Consider the following 22,706-nt stretch of genomic DNA (forward strand, 5'->3'; position numbering starts at 1 on the left):
ATGAAGAGAATGAAGGAGGGAGAAACAGAATCGATCACAAATAAATTACTTATCCCTCTCATCTACATGCATAAGATGAGAGGGTAGGAGTGGGAGGAAGGGAGGAGGGAGAAGAGCGATATGTGTTGTTGAAGGTGAAAGAGGTTGGGTTGGTTCATGGCTCACACACTCCCAGAGGGGTGCTCTCCGTACCCACTTCGTTCCTCAACCTTCTGACCATAGATGGAGGACAGACAGATGGGTGCTGACGGACGGGTGCTGACGGATGGCTAAAGGTAAATCATGTGACCACTACCTAGCGTCACTATTGAGCCTCCCTGAGAGGCTGTCTACGCAGCTGAGTGTGAGTATGCATCTGTGCTTTGGGAGGGTAGGAATTTGTTGCGTCCAACATAGAGAAATAGGTGTTCTCCCGCCCTCACACAAACAGGCTGAAGCATCGAGCTACCAGAGGTCATGGTTTGTCCTCAGTTTCCCTCTCATCATTTGATGTCCATCACTACAATGTCCTCTCAGATTGTGTGTGTTGTATTCATGAGTGAGTGTTGGTGTTTTTGTATTTGTTCTGGTGCATATTCTGTGTGTGTGTGTGTGTGTGTATGTGGGGGGGGGGGGGGGGGGGGGGGGGGTATTGACGTTACTCCCTTAAGAGGTCAGATTATTTCACCTGACATGATTTCTGGAGATGTGAAGGCTTTAGTACGGGATGGTTTGGCGTCAGCATTTCTGTGTGTTTAGCGTCTGCATGTGACAGGGGAATACTCAGGGAGCATATCCAAGTTCATAACGCTTTGGGTCAGGGCCTTTATGAAGCAAACGTGATGCAACTCTATAAACCATCACCTCTGCTCACATGTTTGGAATATCAAAAGATTTCCCTCTAGGTACTCTCTGCATCTCTTTCCATGTCTCTCTCTTTCTCTCTCGCTCAGTCTCTCTCTCTCTCTCTCTCCCCTTCTCTTTCCATGTCTCTCTCTGTCACTCTCTCCCTCCCTCTCCCTCTCTCTCTCTCTCTCTCTCTCTCTCTCTCTCTCTCTCTCTCCCACTCCTTCTCGCTCTATACCTCCCTCATCATGTTGACAGTTTGTAACCCACCACCTTACTATTCCCTGTCTGACGCCTCCCTCTCCCAGTGACTGTAATCTCTCCATACTATGCAGTCAGCCTTTGATCACACACAACACGTCTTGTCCACTCTCACTCCACTTGGGCTTTACTACGGGTTCCTTTGATGCACACACACACATACAGAAACACAAACACACAGACACACACACACAATCATATACACACACCCACAAACACCCACAGACAGACACAGACACACAAACAGAAACATTAACACAAACACACACACACACAAACATACACACACAAACTTATACACACACACATATACACATACATATACACAAACTGTGGCAACCCGGCCCCGACACAGCGGCCCTGGAAGCCCAGGGGGCAGGTGGTGCAGGGGGTCTACCACCCTTCTCCCCCAGAGGGCGCCGGGGACCGCATTGGCGCGGCCCCACTCAATGCAAAGGGGAAACACCTGCGATGGAGGAGGGCGATCAGACGCAGTTGAGCGGTATATAAAGGGAAGCGGAGACTGTCTAAAGAAAAACGTGTGGGTCCAGTATAGGATCGCGGACCGGACCGAGATACGCTCCCAGGACGGACCACTGCATCAGAGACCCATCCCCGAGGAGGCCGACGGGCCATATGGACGGAGCGCCCACGAACGAGACAAGAACGTGTGAGAGAGATTGAGAGAGGACCGGAACGTCCACCGAGGCTCACGAAGCCCAGACTTTGATTTATAGTTCTCCCGGGATGGGAGATTCTCCTTTTGTATTATTTACCATTGAATAAATGCGCTGTTGCCGGCTGTTTTCGCATCAGAGACATGTATTGATTGGGGGGAGGCGGGGCACGACGGAACCGGGTTACCACAACACACAGACACATACGCAAACATACAAACACACACACACACACACATATACACACACACACAAACACACACACACACTCAAATACACACACACACTCACATATGAACACACACATACAAACGTATACACACACACACACACATTAGTGGAGCCACATGGACAGGCACATGGCAAGAGATAAGACATCAGAAGCTCAAAGGTGTGACTTGAGGTGAGTCTGCGATGAGGCAACGGATGACATCAGACTGCAGACATCTGTGTCGTGTGTTCCTGTGTCTCAGCACATGACAGGTGGCAGGTGGGCCCTGTGGATACTGGGAGACACACGGGAATATACATGGAGGCAAATACGGGAATCCTTTGATGCACACACACAGACACACACACACAGGCACAAACACACACCCGCCCCACTCAGACGCGCAAAGACCCTAATCATTGTTTAGCAGAGGTCACACAACTTGTGCCAAACAGCCGCTTGAATTATTCAGCTTGGCACCGATATATGAGCTTTGCATGAGACCTGACAGCCAGATTCTGCTTGGACAAGTAGCGATCTTGAGCCCATCTCGCTCCAATGTGGGGCGCACTGCACCTCGAAGGGTGGTCCTCACATAAGTCTCCTTCTCCAGTATCAACGGTGAGACCATCTCTCTTTGCACCGCCATCTCAAAACCGTTTTCAAATTACGTTTTGAAGAGAGATTCAAAACGTTGGTGTTAAAAGCCTCTGGCTGCTGTGTATTTCTGCTGGAAGTCTCTAGTGGTGTGCATCTTCACATGCGCACATACACACACACACTCGCACAGACATACATACATACACACACACACACACTATCTCATTACCCCTTAGTGGGACGGTTGGGGTTGTCCAATCATCTTAGAGTACATCTCAGCTAAACAGACCGTGGCATGCTGACTTGCGTCCTACTTCTGAGTTACTTCCAAGCAGGTCACATGTGGTCCGCGCCCAGCGGCTCACTATCCTGCTCCAATCACATGCAGACAGCCGTCATAGCAAAAAGCTTCACAGAAGGGAACACGTCTTGTAAAAGCTGGAGGGATCGTATGGAGAGGGCAGATTCACACTACGCTGTCGAAGCCACTCTGTTAAGATCCCCATCTAGCATCGATGTGGGATGTTGACTAATTGATATGCATATCATGTTGATTGGGGGCTGCAAATTGCTTATGTGTGTGTGAGGGTGTGTGTGCAAGAGAATTGCAGAATACATTGGCATCAGAATGAGGTTGTGTCCGTGTCTTACACCCTTGGACTGGCTGTAGCCTCCAACTCTAATTAAAACACATTACCAAGAACACTCGCAAATAATTCTTATGGTGAAAGAGTAGAAAAACAACCCTTTTTATTTTCCACAGACTCAATTAGATAGAATCTCTAATGGGCAATACGTGGGCTAAAATAACGACTTTTTCGTCATATTGTTTAGCTCCTAGGGTTTATTTGGGATGGGTTCAGCTTGTGTTCAGTTAGCATGTTCACTCTACACTGTATGGGTATGATGCACTTTAATAAGTAGAGGCTGTATTCACATGATTGGACTGTAGCGTGTAAATAAGCTGTTCCAAGTAGCATTTTACCGTTAGAATAATTTCACAATATTTTAAAACTTTCCTGTCCATACTCACAATTATCAATGTTGAAGATCCAAAGCCTGCATTGTTCAATATGGACAGAGTTTGGGAGTGTGACATTTGAGAGTGTCTCTCGTCTCCTTCCCCTGCATTGTTAGCATTGCTAGGCAGCCCCTCTTGACAGAGAGCCCTGGGCAGTGTTGTCTCTGTAACGACTGGCCCGCTGTCAGAAGATCTGCAACGCGGCAGGGGGGAAATGCCCTGGCAAAGGAAATGTTAAATGTCATCTTTTAGTCAACAAAGGAGAGGCATGGTTAACATGCTGCTAGCACACACACACACACACACACACACACACACACACACACACACACACACACACAAACACTCTTTTGGCAATTGCATGACTATTATATTGGCTGCAAGGGTGAAAGGTTTAAGCATACGAATATATGCACACACACACACACACACACACACACACACACACACACACACACACACACACACACACACACACACACACACACACACGTACACTTTTTATACACCTTTGGCCGACAACAATTAAAAAAAAAACATCTGCACATGTAGTGGATGTTGCTTTAACACACACACATACACACACATTTTAGCCGGTGTAAAAAAATAAAATAAATAATAGGCATAGAAATATGGATATCTTATGTAGAATATACATGCTTAAACACAGACAGACACATGGACAAGATCTGGAAATCTGAGCTGAACAGTGTCAAGGCAAATTAACCAATCTAAAATACAATCCTGTTGGCTTTATAAACGCACACATATACACTCTATCATAATGTAAACAGGCCAGCTGAGGGCTGTCTGCTGGCTCATTAACACAGGCATATAGCTACAGAAAGAGAGAGACAGAGAGAGATAGAGTGACAGAGAGAGGAGATACCTAGGGAAAGAAAGTAGAGAACATTGGTGGAGGATGAAGAGAGGGAATTGGAAGGCAGCAGAAAGGGAGGGAGGGATGAAATGAGGGTTTGAGGAGGAGGAATAAGGAGCTAAGGTATTTAAAGAATGGAGAAGGTGATGATGTCTACATTGATGGAGGTAAAGGGGTAGCTGATGTGATATTGTGTCGAGAGCTAAATTAGACAGCAGGTTGGCTTTCTATGTGACAGTGGAAATTGGTATGTGTGTGTGTGTGGGGGGGTGGGGGTGGAAGGGGTGGTGTGTGTGTGTGTGTGTGTGTGTGTGTGTGTGAGAGGTGTACTGCCAATCAGATCACAGCGCCTGATCAACCTGCTGGTCCGGGCACAGGGAGGGCAGAAGAGGCATTTTTAAAAGGGATACCACTGTTCACCTGGCAGATCCCAGGCACAATATCAAACAGCAGATGGGCGAGGCAGGTAAAGTTCATAGGAGGTGTGTGCATATGCTTTGCTTTACAAGGTGACAAAGGGAGGGTTCAACATTGTACCAAGGCGCTTGCAGGTGCACACACGTGGCTTTTTACAGGCATTGCATGCTGCGTCGCAACCGATATACAAGATAGCTGGGAGGGATGACCAATAAAACTGCAAATGACACGCCGAAAATACCCTCTATTTCCTCCCACAAGTAATTGCGTTAAAGACAATCTGCATTTTATGTTTTAATTATATGTATGCTATTGCATGATTTTATCAAATGGGAATATATTAGACACCTATACCAGTGTGTTTGGCTGTTTGTGCATGTTAGGGTGGGTGTTTGCATGCATGTGTGTGTGCTTGTGTGCATGGATGCACATACACACAGTCAAGTGTAAAAGCATCCTCTTGTCCTTGGGCTGTGTTGGCGTGCCGCTGACAGGCTAACAGGCTCACTTAACACGCCAACATGCTACTGGTGGTGCTGGCTGACTGGCACACTGCCCACGGCGCCTCACTCTCTGCTTTAATGGGAAAACAAACAGGTGTCTAATAGGACACACACAGAACAGTGTTTGTGTGTGTGTGCGTGCGTAGTAAACGCAGTATATTGTTTTGTGTGTGTGCCTAAAATCTGTTTGTGCATTGTGATTGAGTCTGTGAAGGCTTTCTGTGTGTGTATATTTGTGTGTGTTTGTGGGTTCATGTTCTCTATTGGAGGATTCCACTGTAAGGATTGTGTCATGTACAGAACTTGTCACAAGTATTGTATTCACATTATTCTTCCAACCACACAAGATAAGGTTCCTTTAATGTCTCACACTCTGTGATGTGCAAGACTGTGCTCACAGGAGTACAACGCCACATGTCAAATACACTGGAATATTGGGCAGGGTGGGAAGGAAGCAATGCTATGGAGGCATCTTCATGTTGGCCGTCTCACTAAGGGCCGAGTTGCACGCATGTTGTTTCCAAGTAGTACTGCAACACTAATGAAAAACATATCATGGCAGATTAACACGGGGGGGGGGGCAAAAAGAGACATACAGAGCGAGCAGAGAGGGAGTTAATGAGACTGAAATTGAGAGACATAATGAGAGACAGGAAAACAGAGATAGAGAGAGGCTGTGAATTACATTTCAGAAGTAGTAAGTTGAGTAAGTAGAGGGGTTGAGTGACACATAGGAAAAGATGGCTGGGAGAGAGGGGGGGGTATTAGTGATAGGGACGAACAAAAAGGGACATACAGAGCGAGCAGAGAGGGAGATAATGAGACTGAAATTGAGAGACATAATGAGAGACAGGAAAACAGAGAAAGAGAGGCTGCGAATTACATTTCAGAAGTAATAGATAGAGACTTTATTGTCATTGCACATGTCACAAGTACAGAGCAACATAATTACCAGTTACATCCCGTCCAAGAAGCATAAAAAGACAGTGTGGGGAGACAGGACGGAGAAACTGTCGTGACGCATGCGCCCCCTTGTTAATAGATAAGAAAAGGGAAACAAAAGGGGAAAACGAGGGAAAAAAAAGTGAATTCACAAACTAGGCTCCTCTAAGGGGGGCACAGTGTAGGGATTAGGAAAAAACACCTCTGCACATAAACAACATATTAAAAACGTCACAAACACACACGTGGGAGGGGGGAAGGGTGTCGGGGAGGGGAGGTGTCACAGCTCAGACACCGGGGGGAGGACAAAGCCAACGGGCGCGTCGCATCACTCGAGGCATACTGTATTGTAACGAGGGACGGAGAGGGGAAGTGAGTCCAGAAGGCGTTGAGTCTAGGGGGGTGTGTGTGTTATGTGTCTTCGTGTGTGTATGTGTGTGAGCCCAAGGACTCCATCTCCACCCAGACTCAACAGTGTCTCTCCCGTCTGATGCTGGTGACGAGGACATGACCGTTGCCGTGGAGACGACCACGAAGAGTTCTGATCCAGAGACAAAGTTCACGGGAGCAGGGTTGGGGGGGGGGGGGGGGGGGGGGGGGGGGGGGGCAGAGCATCTGTCTGCATTACATCCAGGAGAGTGGAGAGATATCAGCCTTCCAAGGCCGATGTGGGGGAGCCGAATAAAGATAACGATTGCTTTGGGTCAGGCCGACTCTGCAATTTTCGCCTGCCTTAAGTCCCTTTTGTACTCTCTGCAATATTCCAAATAGCCGAATTTCGGTGGCCCCTTTAAGCCCGGTCCAACTTCTCCAGAATGGTATCCATCTTGTGAATAAGTCCAAGAATTCCTTCCAGCTTGCGATTAAGTTCGCATATCACTTGAGTGTTGGTAGCCCGGCACAATCCATCAATGACGGGCAGCTTCTCAATAGCCGAACATGCTGCCATCACCTTCAATTCAACTTCAATTCAATTCAATTCAATTTTATTTGTATAGCCCTTAATCACCATTACAGTCTCAAAGGGCTTAACAGGTCAAATATTTATGACACCCCCCTTTACCCAAGCCCCCACAAGGGAAAGAAAAAACTCCCTTGAAATTAGCAAGGAAGAAATCTTGAGAAGAAACGCATAGTGGGGGATCCCTTCTACCAGGGATGGTCAGGAGTGCAATGGGTGCCATAATTGACATACAGGTAAATACATGCACATCATGTTAAAATGGTGATGTGGTGCTGGCTGGTTGACCATGAGGAGAGTCCAGGCATCCAGTCCAGTCACCACAACATTTACATTTACATTTAGGGCATTTAGCAGACGCTTTTATCCAAAGCGACTTACAATACGTGCATTTGTTACAATAAGTACATTTGTCATAAGAAGTGAAACAATATATCGCTGTCGGTACAGTAAAGATGTTCATAGAACCAAGTGCAAGTATTACAATCGCTAGGCTAACCCATTCCCCGTGTAAAGCAATGATAGCAGCTACTGTAGATGCTACACAATTAAGTACCTTGAATAAGTGCAATGTACAAGTGCCAGGACGTACAACATTCAATGGTGGCTGTGCATTGGTTTCTATGCAGAGTCGAGGTGAACTCTGAAAAGGTGAGTTCTGAGTCTTTTGCGGAAGCTGGTGAGCGACTCTGCGATCCTGACATCGGTAGGGAGCTCGTTCCACCACTGAGGTCCCAAAACAGAGAAAAGTTGTGACTTCGCTGATCGACCTTTGCTTGCTCTTAGCGATGTCCTCTTAGACGTCCAGCTGAGGTAGTTGAGCGGAGGGATCGAGCTGGGGTGTGTGACTTTACTAATGCTTGGAGGTAGGCAGGGGCAGTTCCATCGACTGTCTTGAATGCCAGTACCATCATCTTGAATCTGATGCGAGCTATTACAGGGAGCCAGTGGAGGTCTCGGAAGAGGGGGGTTACATGTGAGAATTTTGGTAGGTTGAACACAAGGCGCGCTGCCGCATTCTGGATGCGCTCCAAGGGTTTAATTGCAGAGGCAGGGAGTCCAGCCAGGAGCAAGTTGCAGCAGTCGAGGCGGGAGATGACCAGTGATTGGACTAGAAGCTGAGCTGCTTCCCTTGTGAGGAAGGGCCGGATCCTGCGGATGTTGTAAAGTGCAAATCTGCAGGATCGGGCCACCGCAGTGATGTTTGCGGTGCAGCATAACTGATTGTCCAACACTACACCAAGGTTTTTGGCAGTTGGAGAAGGAGATACAGTGATGTTCTCAACAGTGACCAGTAAGTCCATGTGTGGGCAATCTTTCCCTGGTATTAGGAGGAGCTCAGTCTTGTTGAGGTTAAGCCTCAGGTGATGGGCAGTTGTCCAGGTGCTGACTTCTGCCAGACATTCAGATATGCGTGTTGCAATCAGGGCTTCGTCAGATGAGGGAAAAAAGAGAAATAGCTAAGTGTCGTCAGCATAGCAGTGATAGGAAAAGCCGTGGGATGTAATTACAGAGCCCAGAGATCTGGTATAGAGGGAGAACAGAAGAGGCCCCAGTACAGAGCCTTGAGGGACACCAGTATCAAGCGTGCAAGGTTTGGACAAGGAGCCATTCCATGTTACCTGATAAGTGCGATTCATCAGGTAGGATGTGAACCAGGAAAGGGCAGATTCAGCTATGCCAAGTTCGGCGAGAGGGGCAAGGAGGATCTGGTGGTTCACAGTGTCAAATGCTGCAGACAGGTCAAGGAGAATGAGAACCGATGAGAGGGACGAGGCTCTGGCCGTACGGAGTGACTCAGTCACCGTGAGGAGAGCCGTCTCAGTGGAGTGTGCTTTTTTGAAGCCTGACTGGTGAGGGTCAAGCAGGTTGTTAGATGAGAGATAGGAGGACAGTTGGTTAGCGACGGCACGTTCCAATGTTTTAGAGAGGAATGAAAGAAGAGATACCGGTCTGTAATTATGGATGTCAGTGGTATCAAGGGTTGGTTTTTTGAGGAGAGGCTTTATTCTGGCAGTCTTGAAAGAAGTTGGAACAATGCCAGAAGTGAGGGAGGAGTTAATAAGTGTGGTGAGAAATGGCAGGATGTCGTTTGACACTGGAGGAGGGAGGAAGGGATAGTGTCAAGGGGGCAGGTGGTGGCATGGTTAGATGTTATAATTCTGTTGACCTCGTCTGAGGTGAGAGGGATAAATTGGGTAAAGACAGAGGTGGGGGTGGGGGAAGGGAGGATGGTGACAGTGATAAAAGAGGAGCTAATGTCCATTACTTTCTGGGTAAAGTAGGTAACAAAGTCATCAGCAGTGAGGCAGGAAGGAGGAGGAGGGGAGGGAGGGTTGAGGAGGGAAGAGAACAAGGAAAACAGTTTCCTGGGGTTCGAGGCGGAGGAGTTAATTTTGATCCGGTAGAAGGCAGATTTGGCTGTTGACACAGTGGAGGTGAAATCAGAGAGAAGAAAGAGATAGTGAGATAGATTATTAGGACAGTCTGATCTCTTCCATTTCCTCTCAGCTGCCCGCAACTTCAGATTGCGCCGGTCTGGAGTGGAAGGGACAGGGGGAGTCCAAAGAGGAGGAGAGGGAGGATAGCAGAGTGTCAGAGGATTCCTCTATGGAGAGTTGAGAGAATTGTTCAATAGAAGGTAGTGAAGACAGAACAGTTGAGGCAAACGTAGAGGGAGAGAGAGTTTTGAGGTTGCGGCGGGTGGTAACAATGTGGGGACTAGAGAGGAGGGGGGGAGAGGACTTTAAGGGGAGAGAAAAAGCAACAAAGTGATGGTCAGACACGGGGAGTGGGGTAACAGAGAGAGCAGAGGTGCCACAGGACCTGGTGAATATCAGGTCAAGCTGGTTCCCGGCCCTTTGTGTGGGAGGAGCAGGGGATAGTGTTAAGTCAAAGGTGGCAAAAAAGTTGGTTAATTCAGGTGAATGCAACTTCTCTGGCAGGATGTTTAAGTCGCCAAGTATAACAAGTGGTGTGCCATTCTCAGGAAAGCAGCTGAGAAAGGCATCCATTTCGCCATAGAAGTCACGAAGGGGACCAGGGGGACGGTAGATTACCACAATGAAGAGATTAATAGGAAGGGTGACAGTGACAGTGTGGAGTTTAAATGCAGATCTGGCCAAGTGTTCTAGTGGAAGGACCTGATAGGACCACATCGGAGAGAGGATGAGTCCGGTCCCTCCTCCTCGCCCCAAAGGTCTAGGGGTGTGTGAGAATGAGTAAACAGTGGAAAGGGCAGCAGGAGTGGCAGAGTTCTCTGGAGTGATCCAGGTCTCTTTCAGGGCCAGGAAATGGAGGGTATTGAGGGACGCGTAGGCCGAAATAGAGTCTGCCTTTTTGACCGCTGACTGGCAATTCCAGAGTCCTCCCATCACTTCAAGGTCAGTGATGGCGAGGGTGGGTAAATGGCATAGATTGGATGGGTTACGATGCCGAGCAGAGGATCTATTGTGGCGTCGTCTATGAGTAGAGATTCTAACGATAATTGAAGTACGACACATAACTACAATACAGTGGCCTCTAAGGTCTTCCTCGAGGGACTTCCACAGAGAGACTCCCTTAACACGCCCACAACACGCTAGAACAGACAGATTAGTGAATTAGAACGGAACAGTACATAGTGGGAATGTATACTGTATTAACAAAGCACAAACAAACAGAGTGGTCTTCACTTCGCATCTGTCGTTTTGAGCTTTCCTTTGAATAGCTCCACAGAGTCAGCTTCCCTGATCACTTGTGGCAGCCTATTCCATAGGAAGGGGGCTCGATAGGCAAACACTCTCTGTCCAGCCGATTTCTTTTTAACCTTCGGCAGTGAAAGAAGGCCAGCTCCCGAAGACCGGAGGGACCGAGAAGGACTATAAGGAATGATCAGGTCCTTCAGGTAGGATGGAGAAGATCCATGCAAGGCTTTATAGGTTAGCAGTAGCACCTTAAACTCTGATCTGAAAGTTATTGGTAGCCAGTGCAGAGAGGCGAGAATAGGTGCAATATGATCAAACCTTCTCGTTCTGGTCAGCAGTCTAGCTGCAGCATTCTGTACAAGCTGTAGACTTTTTGGGGTAGATTTTGGTAGTCCCGAGAACAGTGCATTGCAATAATCCAGTCTTGATGAAACAAATGCATGAATCAGTGTCTCTGCATCCACTGCAGATAACATCGGTCTGATTCTTGCAATGTTTCTCAGATGGAAAAAGGCAATTCTAGTTATACTTCTAACATGTTGGTTAAAGCACAGTTGAGGGTCGAACAGGACACCAAGATTCTTGACTGATGCACTCTGTGGGATGGCGAGGCCATCCAACCACAGTGAGACATCCTCTTACTCACTCTGGTCCCGCCTAGAGCCGATAATTATCAGCTCTGTCTTCCCAGTGTTAAGCTGTAGGAAGTTTTGTGACATCCAGCCCTTCACCGCAGCCAGACAGTGCTCAACCCTCTGGATCTGGGCCGAGTTCCCTGAATCTACAGGAATGAAGAGCTGGGTGTCATCCGCGTAGCAGTGGAAACTAATTCCGAAGCTGCGGATAACGTCGCCCAAGGGAAGCATGTAGATTGCAAAAAGTAATGGACCAAGGACCGACCCTTGTGGTACACCAAAGCGTAGTTTGCAGTGTTTTGATTCTGAACCCTCATGGAGCACGAATTGGGTTCTATCTGTGAGGTACAATTCAAGCCAACCAAGAGCCGTACCCCTGAAACCAACATAGTGCTCAAGACGGTGAAGAAGAGTTCTATGGTCGATCGTGTCGAACGCAGCACTCAGGTCCAGCAGCACAAGCATTGAGCTTGTATTTTAATCCAAGGCAAGAAGGATGTCATTTACAACTCTTGTAACAGCAGTTTCAGTTGAGTGGAAATTCCTGAACCCTGACTGGAAAGGTTAGAATAGATTGTTCCCCGTCAGATAATCAACGATTTGCTTTGCATTACAATCCTTTCCTGTACCTTGGACAGGAAGGGCAGGTTCGATATAGGCCGATAGTTCCTGACTAATTCAGAGTCTAGGCCAGGCTTTTTGAGTAGCGGTTTTATCACCACAGACTTGAAATTGGAGGGAACAATTCCTGTTGAAAGCGAGAGATTCATAAGCGAGAGGATTGCAGGCCCCACAGTGGGAAGAAGTTCTTTGAGAACCTTGGAAGGGAGAGGATCCAACATACAAGTTGTTGGTTTCGATGCCTTTATCACCTTTTCAAGTTCCACCAGAGGAATTGCCTTGAACTCCAAGAAAGTTGCGTCAGAGTTCCCCATCCTACTGGGCAGGACCCCATCCTGCCCCACAGGATGTGTAGGACAAGCTGAACGGCAAGCACCAATTTCCTCTCTGATCGATTGAATCATATTCTCAAAGAAATCCATGAATTCACCTGCCATGATGGAAGAACCTACTGTCTCAGTCTGATTCTGCGTCAGACTCTTCACCGTGTCAAAAAGAAACTTGGGATTGTTTCTATTCAAGTTGATACGGGAAAAGTAGGCATTCCTGGCAGTAGTCAGCGCACCCTTATAGGTGAGCAGACTGTTGTGCCATGCAAGATGAAAGACCTCAAGTTTAGTCGAGCGCCATTTCCGCTCAAGGATTCTGCAGCTTCGCTTCAGGGTGCGCGTTTCTGCATTAAACCAGGGAGCTGGTTTTTTCAATGATCGTTTTTTAATTACGAGCAGGGCAACTGAATCAATGGCAGCAGACAGGGCAGCATTGAGGTCATCAGTTAGGCACTCCACAGAACCCCTATAGTTACAAAGAGGAGCAAATGAACGGGGTAACTTATCTGCCATCGCTGTAATGGTTGCAGGTGTGATGCGTCGACAGCTGAATATAGCCTGCTGATCATTGCAGGGGCAGGATACCACCACCTGGAAAGTGAACAAAAAATGGTCTGATAAAGCTGAGGTGTAGGGAGAGACCACTAGCTGTGAAATGTCTACACCGCGGGTCAAAACGAGATCCAGCGTGTTTCCACCGATGTAGGTTGGGTGCTGGACCAGCTGTTTGAAGCCAAGCGTATCTCTAATGGACAGAAAAGCCCTTGCGAGGGCATCAGATGGGTTATTCACATGAATGTTGAAATCCCCAATGAGCAAAATATTGTCTGAATATGTAGCCAGATCAGCTGCAAAATTAGAAAACTCATCAACAAAAAGTGAATACGGTCCTGGGGGACGGTATACTACAGCTAAAACGAAAGAGTCGTGAACTCATTTCGCTTGTCGGGGAGCTGAGGAGCAGAATGCAAGCACCTCAAAGGATCTGAATATATATCTACTCTTTGGCTTTAAATTAAGCTTATAATTAGATATCAGGGCTACTCCACCACCTTTCTTAATTTCTCTAGATACTTAATTGGGGGGAGTAGCTTCGTTTAGGGCTAAAAACTCATTTGGTTTTAACCAGGTTTCACAAAGGCCCAGTATGTTGATCTTATTATCAACAATTAGATCATGGACCAAGAGCGCCTTAGATGAAAGCGACCTTATATTCATGAACCCTATTCTGAGTGCTTCCATTTTATTATTTTCAGAGGGAGTCCGGTTAACACTCAGCTCTGAAGCGATCAAGGGGATGGTGCGATTTCGACATACTGGTCGCGGCCCTTGCCTGCGGGTTTTACACCTCGAGACAGTGCGAGGCCGCACCACCGTACATGTAGGTACAGCGTTATTTTCAGAGGGAGTCTGGTTAACACTCATCTCTGAAAAGATTGGTGCAATAGATACATCTTCCAGATAAACTGGATCAGCTAACCTGTTGCTAGCAGGTTTGCTAAACTCCTGCAACCCAGCGTGCTGTGAGTGGATGAGTCATGCCTGGCTAAGACATCTATCTATGTTTTTTGACATAATTGAGGCTCCTAACCCAGTAGGGTGTAGGCCGTCTCTCATGAGCGAACCAGGGCGGCCCCACCAGGAGGGCCAGTTATCTATGAAACCAAAGCCCTGCTCTGAACTATATCGTGCCAGCCAGCGATTTAGAGACAATAATCTACTATAGCGCTCATCATTACCCTTATCGGGTAGAGGGCCAGAGAGGATTAATCGATGCCGACACATCTTTCTGGCGAAGTCACAAAGCATAGCTATGTTGCTTTTTGTGACCTCAGTTTGTCTCGTCCTAGCATCGTTGGTGCCGACATGAACTACATTGTTGTCAAAACTAGTGTCAGTGTTTGCCAGCACCCTAAGATTAGCTTCAATGTCGGGAGCCCTGGCAAATCATTTTCGCTGGCGAGTGTAGTCTAACTTTACATGTAACAGTCGCCTATGACTAGCGTTTCTACCCCCGAAAAAGACTTGCGAGGCAGGCTACTGACAGCAGCCTGCCTCGCAAGTGGTGCTGCCGGCAGGATTGCCTTGACATAGTCACTGCCAACGATAGCGTTAGCTCTACGAGTCCGCCTGGCGGGTCTCTTCTCTGTACTTTCTGGAGCATCTGTCTTCTTTATGCTCGCTACCCTTTCATCCTCTAACTGACATATACGTTTCTCTAGCAGAGCTATCTTATCCATGAGAAAGGCGGAACAAGAGCAACCGGAATCCATGCTTACCTTGGTTGATGCAGACGGAGCTCCAACGAGGAAACAGCGAATACAATACAGAGTATGCAGAACAGGTCGCAGATATAAACACCGGAAAATAGATACAAACCGAAATACAAAGCGAGATAGCAGGTCGACGCTAAGCATCCTGCTAACCAAACCAAACAAACCAAGGCGGCTACCCGGAAGTTGCGTCTGCGGCGTCACACGGCAGCCTCGGGTCAGCCTGTGGAGAGAGAGCACAGGTTAGAGGAGGAAGCGACGCCTTCCTAGCTTTGCGATAGAACAGGAGCCCACAAACTCCAAACAGCAGGAATCCTGTTATCATAATCCCAATTATGTAGACGTCTTTAACATCCTCGACGAAAAGTATGGCGAGACACAAAGGCCTCCACTTCTCCCAGGAGTCCATCGTGTATCCCGCTGCAAACGTTCCGTCAGGGCAGGTGGGCTCTCCTTTGCCCAGTTTCTCGTCGAGAACATTTGATCAATAGCGTTGAGAGACCGGCAAATCAGATCCATGATTTAGGATTTGGAAAGAAATGCAGAGAGAGCCTCTGACAGATTTAGAAAGAGACAGCACAAGACAAAGAGCAGAGGCAGGAGAGATAAGGGCCGGGAGGTAGCAGAGGGAGCAGAGAGCAGAGAGCGAAGCGACCGCCTTCTTTGGAGAGCAGCAGAACATGTAGTAAGTTGAGTAAGTAGAGGGGTTGAGTGACACATAGGAAAAGATGGCTGGGAGAGAAGGGTGGGTATTAGTGATAGGCAGCTGACCATAGCTGTGGAGGACTAGAGAGAGGAAGAGAGAGAGCAAGAGAAAGAGGAAGAGAGAGAGAGTGCGGGGCCTGTGGCTGAGCTGGGGGAGGTGAAGGTGATATGCCAAGGGGAGATGGTGCCTTCGGTCTGGGATGTAGTAGGTATGCCTGGGTTGTGTGTGTGTGTGTGTGTGTGTGTGTGGGGGGGGGGGGGGGGGGGGGACAGGTTTACTCCTGAGGGGTGGGGGAGGGGTTGGGGGCTGTACGCTTATTCTGTTACAGAATAAGGCTATGGTGAGAGACAGGTGGAGGAGGAGTGGGTAAGAGACAGGAGGAGAAGGAGTGGGTGAGAGATAGGAGGAGGGGGAAGGAGGAGTGGGTGAGAGAGGTGGAAGGGGAAGGAGGAGTGGGTGAGAGATAGGAGGAGGGGGAAGGAGGAGTGGGTGAGAGAGGTGGAAGGGGAAGGAGGAGTGGGTGAGAGATAGGAGGAGGGGGAAGGAGGAGTGGGTGAGAGAGGTGGAAGGGGAAGGAGGAGTGGGTGAGAGATAGGAGGAGGGGGAAGGAGGAGTGGGTGAGAGATAGGAGGAGGGGGAAGGAGGAGTGGGTGAGAGAGGTAAAGGAAAGGTCACAGGAAAGGTCAGAAGAAGAGGTAGACGAAGATGCAAAACAACATCAACTGTTAGAGAGACAGAGAGAGAGAGAGAGAGAGAGAGAGAGAGAGAGAGAGAGAGAGAGAGGAGACATGGGGAGAGAGAGTGGGAGAGAGAGTGGGGAGAGAGAGGAGAGAGTGAGGAGAAGGAGAGAGCGAGAGAGGGGAGAAAGAGCTCAATGGTCTCTGTGGGTATTAGCAGATTCCTATCGACCCATCTACATAAAACCCTCATGTATGAGTGAAACTGGAAGGAGCAGGCATGCTGTTTTGGAGACTCAATCAGGCAGAGGTTTGAAATTGAAACACCAACATGCAACAGTTAGAGAAGAGGAACAGTAATATGATTTACAACCTGAGATGCACCACACCAGGCCATCCCAGACCTTTCTGACTCCATGCCCACTGCAACATTTCAAAGTGTTGCCTACCTAAAATACGCATTTAAGAGCCCTTAACTTCTAACCTCATATTGAGATGGCTTACGTTCCATCGATTCAAATACTTCTTAATCCATCTATGAATGCCGGAATATCTGTTAGCCGGGTATGTAGGGAACACCTAGAGAGGGTGGGTCAGAGAATGTGAAGTTTAGCTGCTGGTGGGTTTTGGAACAGGACTGACAGGTGTTTCTGCCCTTAGCCATGAATTGTAAAAAGGACGGCACATAATATACTGTTCTTTTCTCAACGACGTACCGTATATTGGGATCGGATTTACAACCAAATAATCTTTCATCATTACCTGGGCCTCTCGGCATTCAGACGTTCCCTCTGCAACACATGATACGCGTGCAGCATGTTGTGCACACGTGTGCACGAGCCAGCTCCCCTGAGGCCGGCCTCGTTGTGAGTGTCACTCTTGTTTCCAGGCTCTCTCCCTCTAGGGACGGTGTACCTGCGGACCTTTCCCCCAGCTGTCAGTCAGCATAACCCCTCCACCTGCTCCAGGGGCGCCAACTCATGGGTTCATGGATCCCTCTGCCTGGCTGAGCACACGCCAGACTACCGGCGTGTGTGTGTGTGTGTGTGTGTGTGTGTGTGTGTGTGTGTGTGTGTGTGTGTGTGTGTGTGTGTGCGTGTTTGTGTGTAAATGTGTGCTTCTTGATGAACTGCAGCCGGGTCAAAACAGAGAGATCAGTCAGGAGAAGAGTAGGAGGAGGACATGAAGGAGTCATAAACATGTTGCTTAACAGTCAGTGTACTCAATTATATAAACAGCGTTGGGTGTGTGTCAAATGTAAACAAGCTTTAACACACTTAGTTCATGAAGCCTGACTAGAAATGCCCCACCTTTGTGCTGCTCCTTTGCCAGATGGTTGTAGGGTTTCATGTGGACGGAGAAGAAAGAGTGTTGTAGGCCCTTTAGTTAAGCATGAGCAATAGGGTTTTGTGCAGAGAACAGCTCTGCCATCACAAATCAAACCCAGTGTTGTAGCGGACCACATGAGGCCGTCACAGCGGCCCTATAATGGCTGGGCTCACTTCTCACATTTATCTTTCTTTCCAACAATTACATTTAATTTAACTTTTTTTTTTTTCAGATTCATGTTAAACAACGGCCTCCGACCCAGAGAACCACCCAACAACCACCCCAAGGACTGGAACCAGGGACTGGAACCAAACAATAACCCCAAGGACTGGAACAGAGGACTTGGAACCAAGGATTGGAACAGAGGACTGGAACCAAGGATTGGAACATAGGACTGGAACCAATGAATGGAGCGAAGAACTGAAACCAAGGACAGGAACAGAGGACTGGAATAGAGGACTGGAGCCAAGGACTGGAACAAAGGACTGGAACAGAGGACTGGAAGAGAGGACAGGACTGCACATCCTCTAAATCTTCCTGCTGACACTCTGCGCTTCCACAGCAGAGTCCATTCCACTCTTTGCAGGTTTTTGTATTTTCTTTCTTTTTAATACCGGGCCGTTAAAGCACCACAGGTACCCACGGGCCCTCAGGTAAACAGCTAATGAATTCCCTTCATCCCTCCCGGCCCAAGCCATCCAGATAGAAGTCTGCACCACAGGTAGCGGCCCCTGGCAGGCATTAAAACCAAAAAGAGAGGGGGAGAGAGAGGGAGTGGGAAAGGGACAAAGAGGGGGCGGGAGGGAGAGAGCAAGTGAGAGAGGGGGAAAAGAGAGAGGGAGGGAGTGAGAGAAGGGAGAAAAAGGGGGCGGTAGAGAGAGAGGGAGGGAGAGATTAAGGGAGAGAGGGGGGAGGGAGGGAGGGAGAGAGCAAGTGAGAGAGGGGGAAAAGAGAGGGGGAGGGAGAGAGAAGGGAGAAAAAGGGGGAGGTAGAGAGAGAGGGAGGGAGAGAGCAAGGGAGAGAGGGGGGAGCGAGAGAGGGAGGGAGAGCAAGGGAGAGAGGGGGAGAGAGAGAGAAGGGGAAGAAGGGAGGGAGAGAGATGCCAAATTGTCAAAAAGAGACAGAGCAGAGGAAGACAAAGCAGCCAGACGGAGATGTAGGCAAATAATGAAGAAGAGAAAGAGCATGTTTTTTATGGCAAGAGATCAGAGTGTGTGTGTGTGTGCTTGTGTGTGTGTGTGTGTGTGTGTGTGTGTGTGTGTGTGCGTGTGTGTGTGTGTGTGTGTGCGTGCGTGCGTGCTACTTGTGTGTGTGTGGGGGGTAAAACCAGCACTGCAGTTACCAGCCTTTGATAAGCATGGTATTGCATGCCAATAGTGTAGTGCTTAGGGAAAGAAAAGATTAACAAAGCCAACATTGGGGACACAATAATTAAATGGAGTCTTTAAAGAACTGAACTCGGGGTGTACGTTGTTATATGTTGACTAACGGCAAGCAAATATTTGGAGAACTGTTTCAGAAGCGAAATGTGTTCCTGACACCCCCGTCAGATCATTCTTCTTCCATTTGTGGGGTATCTTAATCTTTTAGTTAGCTGGCTTTAGCAGAGAGATGAACTAACCTAATTACATGATTACAAAAAACATTCGCAAATCCTCTTAGAGACACTTGCTATCATTGTCACTGAACCAGAACACCCTATTCCTGCAATCCCAGCATCGACTTATCTGATGTTATTTCATGATTTCAGGTTTCAAGTGACGTCTCTTTGTATTGTTCTCTAGCTGCGTCTGAGATATTGCCTATCCCACTCCTACCAGGATGCACTTCATATGTTGCAGATGGAATATATTACTAGTATTCTTCCCCTCATTCCCCTTTATGATGCTATTTACTGTCAATACACTTTGGCAGTATCCCACACAATCCACAGTTCAAATAAATATGAAACCTATAAATAAAAACCAAAGAATGGAAGATTTTTTATTTATTGATCAGTCAGATGAACCGGAACTCAACTGACATAAGCTATCAATTAGCATTGCCATGGGTAGTATGTAAAGTGAGCATGTTAGCCATAGCTCTGCATATCATATTATCTCCCTCCGCTGCCTACCCACACTGCTTAATGAAGTAATGCTGTACACTCAACACAAATACATCTCCAGATCTATTATTGATTAGCCCCACTTCCACTATGTATGTACCAGGTTTATTGCACATTACCAGGCACTTTCTTGCGACTCTTTTGGTTGACTGTTGGTTGACCAAACTCTCTCCCGTCACCCACTGCTACCATGCTTGACTCCCGAAACTCTAACTCCGACGGACCAGACTTTACTCGTAAACACAGTAATAATGGGTTCACGCCAACATTGCATTGGTCAAGGCCAACTGCACACATTACACTTTGCACACACTGTTTCTATACATAGCTGCTCTCAAAGCAGGCTGCACTAAAGAAAACAAGGTAATCATCGTGGAAAAGGGAATACTGATGATATACTTCTTTGTTGTGTAGATTTCTTTAGCCATCATGCATCCTTGCAGAAATATCCACTTTCCTCCATGGTATATTGCAAATAAACTTGTCCTCTCCCACATGGCAAATCCTCACTCCCTCCATCGTTGTTTCTGTGTTTGTTACTGTCCACAATGGGAAAGGTAAGAATCATGTACACCACTGTCTCATTGAAGATGCTTTCTAAATGGCTGCCGGTGTCTTCCCATGATTGTGCTCTGTGAAATCAATTTGCTTTGCTGTTAAGAAGTGTCCTAAAATGTATTATTTATCAGAATATATAATATATATATAATACATAAAAACTTTTTTCACTTTTAATTAGCTTCTTAATTTGGTATTTCATTTCCACATATCAGGGAAAGCATAATTATTCTCCTTATGCACTTCTTTAAACAACCACTTGATGCTTTTGTGGTTGTGAAAGGCATGATAGCATGCTTTTTTGATTTTTCCCTTTACTTTAGACTGTTATATACGGAGCCCCCCTGGGGTCACATGGTAGAAAAAAATCTTGATGTGTAAATCCGTGCGCACAGATTCGTAATCCGTTCCCTCGGATTCCGAAATCATGCGCAGTTTAGCAGCTATTCCCCATGAGCATTGTGACGGCGAACGCCTATGTGATTCAGATCGTCATCTATACAGCATGAATGTAGGGTTTGGTAACGCTTTATATTAAGGTCCATGTAATAAGCATTAGTTAATATGTAATAAGACCTTATTATACGCTTATTAACATTAATTTGTGTTAAGACTATCAATAAGTGTTAATAATAAAATAATAAACATGTTTATTGTAAGATAAGACCTTAAGAAACTTGAGCACTTATAAGAAATTTGTTAACTATTTAATGATTGCTTAATAACATTAATAATGGTCCTATATATAATAGAGATTCTTATATTTGTTAATAAACGCATTTGAAACCCATTTATTGATTCTTCCTAACTTATTTATTATGTCATTGTTAAACCTTTACTAAGCATTTTTTATTCTTATTAAGGTTAATAAATCCTTTATTAAACTGCCAATTATGCATTTTGCAGGTAAGGGATCTAAAGCGGGAACCATGCTTATTAAGATTAACAAGTCCTTTATTAAACTGCTAATTATGCATTTTACAGTTACGGGATCTAAAGCGGGAACCATGCTTATTAAGATTAATAAGTCCTTTATTAAACTGCTAATTATGCATTTTACAGTTACGGGATCTAAAGCGGGAACCATGCTTATTAAGGTTGATAAGTCCTTTATTAAACTGCTAATGATGCATTTTGCAGATACGGGATCTAAAGTAGGAACCATGCTTATTAAGGTTAATAAGTCCTTTAATATACACTTAATAGCACTTAATGAGTACTATATATTATCAAGATTGATAAACAGTAAAATAAAAAATACATATACCGTTAATGCAATGGAGGTGAAGCACATCTTCTGAAAAAAAAAATGTTTTTAATTTTAAAAACTTAACATATTCTTGAACATCGACATTTAAAAAGGCGGACTAGACGAATCTGAGTCTGGCTTATCCATGGCCTCAGGGAATGGTTGAGAATTCTTCTGGCTGGTCTTTCTTGTTACTCTATACAGAAAGACAAAGAACATTGACCACAATAGAAAGTTAACAACAGGTTACAATCCGCATTAAGCCGTTTAGACATGGATTCATGACACAACTGTTAGAATTACATTCGGTTACCTAGTTTCATATGATAGCATAAGCTAAACGTTAGCTCAAATGTAGCACGCCAAAGCCTCTGAAAGAAAGTAATGTAAGCCAAAAAAGTTTGCTGAAAAAGTAAACAAGGTCAATATACAACATATAAAAAAATGACACAGTGTGTAATACATCTCTCTTTAGATGCAAAGAGCTAGCTAGCTAGAACCAGCTACCGTTACTATAGCATCAAATTCTTAAACTTACCAGAGTCATCCTCCAGTTCGGACCTCTTTATCTTATCTATGTTTTCTGTGCTTGGTCCTGTCTTTTGTCTGTCAGTTGTTGGTCTGGGGTGCTCGTGCCGACGATTCCGACATTTTCTCCAAACATTTGGCAAACACTTCGTCAAGCATATGCGTCAAGCCGTCATCCACTTGCATAAACATGACTTACGGTTTAAAACGTCCTTCAAAATAAAAGCATTTTAATTATTATATGAGGCACAAAACAGATCACACTCGCTCAACATGTGCAGATTTATTAACCTTAATAAGCATAACAAATGCTTAGTAAATTTTATACAATGACATAAGAGGTTAAGTTAGTAAGACTCAAAAAATGGGTTTGTAATGCTTTTATTAAAAACTATAAGAAACTCATAACACTATTATTAATATTATTAAGCAATCAATAAATAGTTAACACGTTTCTTATAAGTGCTTATAAAAGTATTATAGTATCACAATAAACATGTATATTATGTTATTAACACTTATAGATAGTCTTATTAACACCAATTATGTTAATAAGCATACAATAAATGTCTTATTACCTATTAACAAAGGCTTAATACAAGGACCTTAATATAAAGCACTACCTAGGGTTTATCTTTTCACATGATCGAAAAGTGAGTAATAGTTTTTGTAATTTTGGTAGTACAAAAGCTAGGAATAAATCATTTTCA

The sequence above is a fragment of the Pollachius pollachius genome (genome assembly GCF_949987615.1).
Source record: "Pollachius pollachius genome assembly, chromosome: 2".
NCBI lineage: Eukaryota > Metazoa > Chordata > Actinopteri > Gadiformes > Gadidae > Pollachius > Pollachius pollachius.